This window comes from Ostrea edulis, chromosome 8, assembly GCF_947568905.1.
Source record: "Ostrea edulis chromosome 8, xbOstEdul1.1, whole genome shotgun sequence".
NCBI lineage: Eukaryota > Metazoa > Mollusca > Bivalvia > Ostreida > Ostreidae > Ostrea > Ostrea edulis.
This window is the reverse complement of record NC_079171.1, coordinates 3,888,694-3,896,781: the sequence shown is the minus strand read 5'-3', so window position 1 is coordinate 3,896,781 and position 8,088 is coordinate 3,888,694. Positions and strand designations below refer to the sequence as shown.

The following is an 8,088-nucleotide window of genomic DNA, read 5'->3' as shown; positions in this document are numbered from 1 at the left end:
ATACGCAGAGTATACGGCGCGGATCTAAGAAGTCTGATTTTAATTAGATTAGATGGGGTGCTTAGGGTCTTGTCCTTTTAAGGCGGTATACTATCTCCGTAACTTTTACATGTAAAAAGACTGCGTTTGATTTTTGACTGACTGGATGCCTCTCACACTTTTTATCGCAATTTCAAATACGATAGGTAATGAACATGTTTGAACCGACGGATTATGAAATCCTAAATGTATACTAGAAAGTCCAAAATAACGAACATTGATTAATCTCATAACTCCTATACGCAATACAAGTTTAAGATATTTTAGCTTTGGTTTGAATAAAATGTTTAAATTTCTTTTTATGTTTTTAATGGTTGTTTTTGGCTCGAAGAGTTTGACTCCACGGGGGGATAGATCCGCGTATGGTCGTCTTTCCAAGAATTTCCGACAATTTCTTTCATCGATGGATCCAAAAGGGGGCGGAACCTATGACGGACTTATTGCAAGATTAGAAATTAATTGGGAAAAAGTAAGATTTCTCTTCCCCATTAGAAAATTGAAGCAAAATTGGAAAGAAATTCCTCTGTCGCAGGAAGGGCGGATCCAGAGGGGTGTCAGGGGTCCGGACACCCCCACACCCGCCCTTGCGGAGCAAAAAATTAAGAGTTATTCAATTTTAACGAATCTTTAATTCTAAATGACATGAAAGGTGGATACTTTGCATCATTCAAATTTATCAACACAAGTGTGTCATTTAATTCTAGGGTAAACAAGACTTGGACGACTCTGTGGTGTTTTATTTCGAGTTCACAGGGATATATTTAAATCGACAATGAATGAGTTATTATTGTTAATAGACAAAACATCGTAGATATATCTAAATATTTACATTATCAACTGCTTTCTCCTACATAACACTTCTACGAGCAATACGTATTTACCACTGCATAAATCCACTACGGGGTCAACAGAGGTCATGGCTGTGAGTATGAACATTTGTTAAAAGTAGGTAACAGGTACTACTTTTACTAAGGCAATCTAGCAATCGCTCTCACTCACTACAGAAGTCTATCAATAGATGAAATCAACATCACAAAATGTATTTATGGTTTTATGTGTATTCCAAGATGCGGACTTTCATCAATAATTGATAAAAGCATTTCTGTAAACAATGTCTAAAATTTCGCCTGCTACAACTTCACCCTGGTCATCGGTGATGCAGAATTGTACCTACTGCTAGACGATGACATTAGGCTCTAGCAAAAAGGTAATTCACAGGATGTATGGCCGATAAGTCGTCAAAGTGCATTAAAACTTACACACTGCCCTGCCTCCGTGCCACAGAAGCCGATGTCGGTTTCTAAGTTTTAGTCGGGACATCGAAGTGAGGCGTCGTTAAAAACCTATCACAGAAATTTATTGAGTCAAAAGAAGCGTTCAGTGAGCTCATGTTTGTCAACAATTACATATCCAAATCCAAACCGTTCCTTACCTTCGTGCACTTCCACATTATCTGCGATGTTCAGTTCTTTCCGGAGATTCATTTGAGCTGCGTCCTCTATCCTGTCTATAAATGATTTGCCTACACCTGAAGTCTGCCGCCCTGTTCTTCATGTTCCTTCACCTCAGTCTTCTGTTAACTCCGTAATATCCACAGAATATCTTTCAAAGTCGGTCTTCACTTTTCAAATGTGAAAGCGCATCACAACTGTAAATGTAACCTTGCGCACCCCCGTTTAAATCATATCCCCCCCCCCCCTAAAATTAGACATATGGAAGAGTTTTCTTTTATATACTCCCGAGTTAATGTATATGTGCATGTTGAAATACTTGGTTTTTAGCGTCTTAATAATTAAAACAGTTCTTCATTTGATTGAACTTTGTTTTGCGTTGTCGTCATTTTGAACATATATGACGTTTCGTTGTGCAAGTCAACAATGTGAAATGTATGGAACCGTGTTGTTAACACAATTCAGCAATGTTACCGATCAAAAATGTAAATATAAGTAACAAGGTATCATTTTAAAATATTTATCGGGATATAAATACGGGTTGGCACGTGATCAAATTTTCCATGAAGCCCAAATTTGATTACGTGACCAACCCGTATTTATATGCCGATAAATATTCTAAAATTATACCTTATTTCTTAAATGTCGAATTGAAGGCCAAGGCAATTTCTTCTTACTTAGAGTTTTTTTTTTAATAAATTCTAGTTCATATGAATATAGAAACAGGTCAACTAACGAAGGAACATATCACGTGTATATATATATTCTATTTAAATTTCTAACATACTATGTGTATATACAAACAAATACAAACATTTCTAATTACCAAGGATGCATGCCACTATATCATTATTCTGCAAAATACCATGTACATGTATATACAATATGTCGGAGTTTCTTAACGTACCACGTACATGTATATACAATGTGTCGGAGTTTCTTAACGTACCACGTGTACACAGCATGTCTACATTCTTCAGTATACTACGTGTACACACAGCATATCTACATTCTTCAGCATACTACGTGTACACATAGCATGTCTACATTCAGTATACCACGTGTACACACAGCATGTCTACATTCAGTATACCACGTGTACACACAGCATGTCTACATTCTTCATACCACGTGTACACACAGCATGTCTACATTCTTCAGCATACTACGTGTACACAGCATGTCTACATTCTTCAGCATACCACCTATACACACAGCATGTCTACATTCCTCAGCATACCACGTGTACACACATCATGTCTACATTCCTCAGCATACTACGTGTACACACATCATGTCTATATTCTTCAGTATACCACGTGTACACACATCATGTCTATATTCTTCAGCATACCACCTGTACACACAGCATGTCTACATTCTACAGCATACCACATCTACACACCGAAATATTAAGATTCCTCAACATAACATATGTACATGTAAACACAACATGTAAATATTTTTAAACGCACCACGTGAACACAAATCATGTTTAGACTTTTGAACGCACCATGTGCACATACACGTCAACATACCTCAACACGCCACGTATGAATTCAACTTATCCAGCTATCTCAACATACCACGTGTAGATACTAGCTGTCTTAATTTCTCAAAACAGAGTAAACAAACATGACCAGATTCCTAAACATTAATCAATAAAAGACACCACACAGTCGTCCACTTCTGCTTCATACTTAGATATTTTATTGAAAGTAGACATTAACGCAAACTGACAACTCAACTTTATGACAAACGGGATGATTTCACCTTCTCCATCATCAACTTCCCATATCTATGTAGCAATATGCCATTACTGCATATGGTGTTTGTATCTCTCAACTGATTCGATATGTTAGAGCTTGTTCTGCGTATAGTCAGTTTTAAGGTAGCTCCATCCTCATGTGATTTATCAATATTAATGGTTAAAAGTGGACAAACTTTATTAATTTCCACTCAATATAGTTTAATTCAATTAATAACCAAAGAAAATGTATATGTTGCCACCTTTTTAAAGATATCAGACATACAAAAACAGAAGTATACGTCAACATCAGAAAATCACACGTTTTCATGAAACATAATAATAAAAATAGAAAAAAAAACCATGTTGAAATGACAAAATTTGAATGTCAACAGTTTTAAACCAACTGCTAATTCCTAAATATGTATAGATTAATTGTGGATATTAGGGTAACCAATGTATAATAGACATCCAGTAGAGGAAATTCCAGCATAGGAGTTATTGCCCTTGACAACAATTTTTTAATCATAAATAATTGATTATCTATGGAAAATATAAACTTTTTCAGTACTAATAGTTTACCAGATTTTTTAATATATCCAGTGAAAAAGAATCCTCAGAAAGATAACATATCACGTGTACATACAACATATCACGTGTACATACAACATATCACGTGTACCTAAAACATACCACGTGTACATACAACATATCACATGTACATACAACATATCACGTGTACATACAACATATCACGTGTACATACAACATACCACGTGTACATACAGCATACCACGTGTACATACAACATATCACGTGTACATACAACATATCACGTGTACATACAGCATACCACGTGTACATACAACATACCACGTGTACATACAACATATCACGTGTACATACAACATATCACATGTACATACAACATTTCACGTGTTCATACAACATACCACGTGTACATACAGCATACCACGTGTACATACAACATATCACGTGTACATACAACATATCACGTGTTCATAAAACATATCACATGTACATACAACATATCACGTGTTCATACAACATACCACGTGTACATACAACATATCACGTGTTCATAAAACATATCACATGTACATACAACATATCACGTGTAAATACAACATACCACATGTACATACAATATATCACATGTACATACAACATATCACATGTACATACAACATACCACGTGTACATACAACATATCACGTGTACATACAACATACCACGTGTACATACAGAATATTCAGATTTCTTAGCATATCACGTGTGCATACAGACGTGTTAAGATTCCGTAATATACACATTAACCATAACAAAATATCAAGATCCCCAGACATAGAATGTGTGTTCACAACTAAATTTCTCAACAGATCGTGTGTGCATACAATCTGTCCTGGTTCCTCAATATATCAAGTGTACATATAAAGCATGACCAGAATCTTAAACATACCACTTATACAAATCAATATGTCTATATTCAACAACATATCACGTGTTTATACGAAATGTCTTAATTCCTCAACATGCCAAGATATCCCAATTCTTCAACATACCACGTGTACATACCAACATGTCCCAATTCCTCAACATACCACGCGCATTCCAAAATAAGTGGATTCTTAAGCATATCCTCCATATCCTACAAGCAATACAAAATAAAGAGTAGGACAAACACGGAGTCCTGTACACAGCAGAGGTGCGATCAGGTGCCTAGGAGGAGTAAACACTCGCCGTATCTAGAATCTACACCCTATATCTGGATTCCTCAACTTACCAGATGAGCTCTACAGCCCAGTAGCTAAGTACTTCGTTACTAGCTTGAAAATACGGATGCATATTAATTGCTGTTATAAAATTTAGAATTTCATTTCAAAATTAAGGATTATCTCCCTCACGCATAGCTCTTATCCTTGAACGAATTTGACTTCACTTTTTAGGCACACTGTTTTTGCCTATAATAGCTCTAAAACTTCATTTTTATTTCGGATTTCAAACATTTCGGTTGACCATTACTGAAGAGACACAATTTGTCGAAATGCGCATCTGGTGCATCAAAATTGGTACCGTATAAGTTTTACATTATGACCCCTGGGTCGAGGCCTCTGCTGGTGGACTGTTAGTCCCCGAGGGTCTCTACAGCCCAGTAGCTAAGTACTTCGTTACTAGCTTGAAGATACGGATGTATAAGTTTTACATGTACCAAAATATGAAGATTTCTGTATATAGATTACACCATGTTCAATCCATGTTCACACCATGCATACCATGCATACACCTTACACGTATACTCACGTGTACCTTTCTCCGCTAATCACGTGTACATACAACATGGCCAGATTCCTTGACAAATCACGTGTACATACAACATGGTCAGATTCCTTGACAAATCACGTGTACATACAAAATGTACAGATCCTTCGATATACTATTTGGATAAGAGGTAAGGCACGTGACGAGTAATGCAGATGTCGCAGGATTGATTCCTAATTCAGTCATAAGCTTTACTTTTTACTATTTTTGGTTCCTATTCCTGCCATTTATTCTCTTTTGTCCTACTCTAGATAGGGTTCAAGGTCGATTCATGGATCAAACATACAGTTTCTCATTTCTTAAAGATGGTACCACGGTTCAAGCTTTGGTCCTGAATCAAAAATAATTTTTTCCTCTCCTTTCCAAAATAGGGTACCATGGTTCGAGATCGTTTCCTGGATTTGATTTCATATGGTGACATGGTTTGATATGGTTTCCTGGATGAAACATACATTTTCTAATTTCCTAGATATGGTGACATGGTTTGATATGGTTTCCTGGATTAAACATACATTTTCTAATTTCCTAGATATGATGACATGGTTTGAGATGGTTTTCCGGACGAAACATACATGTTCTGATTTTCTAGGTATGATACCATGGTCTGAAGTGTATTCCTGTATTAAACATACTAACCTTATACTGAATATGTATTCCTGTATTAAACATACTAACGTTATACTGAATATGTATTCCTGTATTAAACATACTAACCTTATACTGAATGTGTATTCCTGTATTAAACATACTAACCTTATACTGAATGTGTATTCCTGTATTAAACATACTAACCTTATACTGAATGTGTATTCCTGTATTAAACATACTAACGTTATACTGAATGTGTATTCCTGTATTAAACATACTAACCTTATACTGAATATGTATTCCTGTATTAAACATACTAACGTTATACTGAATGTGTATTCCTGTATTAAACATACTAACCTTATACTGAATATGTATTCCTGTTGTGTTTGTGACTTTTTTGTTCCCTTGATTATTTTAATGTTTGTTGATTAATATTTTTTAAATGAGTAATCAATAAAGTAAAGTATAATCGTCTTCGGCCAAAATTGGAATAAGTATCTATAATTATACATATCTTGTTCACTACCAAACAGAAGTGTTCCCAATAGGAGAGTATTCTTGTGTAAATAACTATGTATAAAGGGAAATACCCAGCCAACACAAGATAGAATGATGTGATAGCTATGTGCAGTGTAATGAAGATACCTGTTAACACAATGTATGATGAGGTGATAGCTGATGACGAGGGTAATAAAGAGAGAATGTTCAATGTGTGGTTTGTCCCTGCATCCTTGATCAGTAAAGTGTGGTGTGTTCATCTACAGATCTACGCGATTGGATGTCTTTTTCACATGAACGTTCCATATATGATAATATTACATAGTACATTAGTAACTAAAGTAGCAGATAGAACTATCATACACAGGCTTCGAAGCTACAAAAGTAACGCAAACGTAGTTTTGATTTTTCCTCTTGGAATTAAAGCCAGTGTTTTCTAGCTTTGGAGACACTACTCATATTACACGTTAATAACAAATACAGGTGTCGAATTTACTGGTCTTCAGACACTTCAGTAGTTTAGGCATTATAAATTTACTGGTCTGCAGACACTTCAGTAGTTTAGGCATTATGAATTTACTGGTCTTCAGACACTTCAGTACTTTAGGCATTTGACCAGCAATGACAGGGTCATGGGTTTGATTCCTGGGTCAATGTTTTCCTGTCCCAATACAAACTATATTAATTATTTCAATACAGTATTTTTCATACAATAAATGCACCATCAGCAGTCAAACAGAACATATAATCTACAACAGCGAAGCCCCAATAGGAAGTGGGGATGAGGGCATACATTTTGATAAAGAGGACTGTTGTCCTATGGAGGAAACTAACGCTAAGTGTTTCTAAGTGATGAATGCGATTGTACAAATAAATCAAATCTCATATTTATCTGATGTGAGAACAAGTTGGGGTACATCGAATCCCTCCATGTTTATCTGATGTGAGAACAGTTCACAGTACATCGAATATTCTCATGTTTATTGTTATTCAGATCAATGATTAGAGCACTTGTCTAGTACTGGCGAGGTTCCGGGTTTGATCCCCTGGCCAGTGTTTTTCCGTTCCTTTTCCAATACAAATTTCATTAACCATTTCAATTCATTAAAAGAAAGAAATGCACCATCAGCAGTAAAACAGAATATAAAATCTACAACAACAAAACCCTCATGATCGACAGGAAGTGGTGATGAGGGTATAAAGCTTGATAAAGAGGATTGTTGTCCTCTACAGGAAACTATCACTAAATATCACCAAGTAATATATTATGATGTACCAGGTACATTAATCTCCCTATGATTAGCTCTGTGGGGACAGATCGCAGTATCTTAGCGGTTAGGGTGTTCCTATCGTAGTGAAAGTCAATGGTCTTTGAATGTGACCTTAAAACCAAGTCCCTGTGGTTAGGTACCCATTACGATG

General features: G+C 35.9%; 1 long non-coding RNA gene across 2 annotated transcripts; it reads right to left on the bottom strand.

The window, feature by feature from the left end:
- Nucleotides 1-2,156: 2,156 nt before the first annotated feature.
- Nucleotides 2,157-7,802, bottom strand: LOC130049824 (uncharacterized). Of its 2 annotated transcripts, none has more exons than XR_008798170.1 (2): nt 5,560-7,802; nt 2,157-4,906 (listed from the first exon to the last, which is right to left on the bottom strand). It is a non-coding gene; the product is annotated as an uncharacterized LOC130049824 (long non-coding RNA). The 2 variants fall into 2 exon arrangements; XR_008798169.1 differs by having other exon boundaries at nt 5,566-7,802.
- Nucleotides 7,803-8,088: the final 286 nt, after the last annotated feature.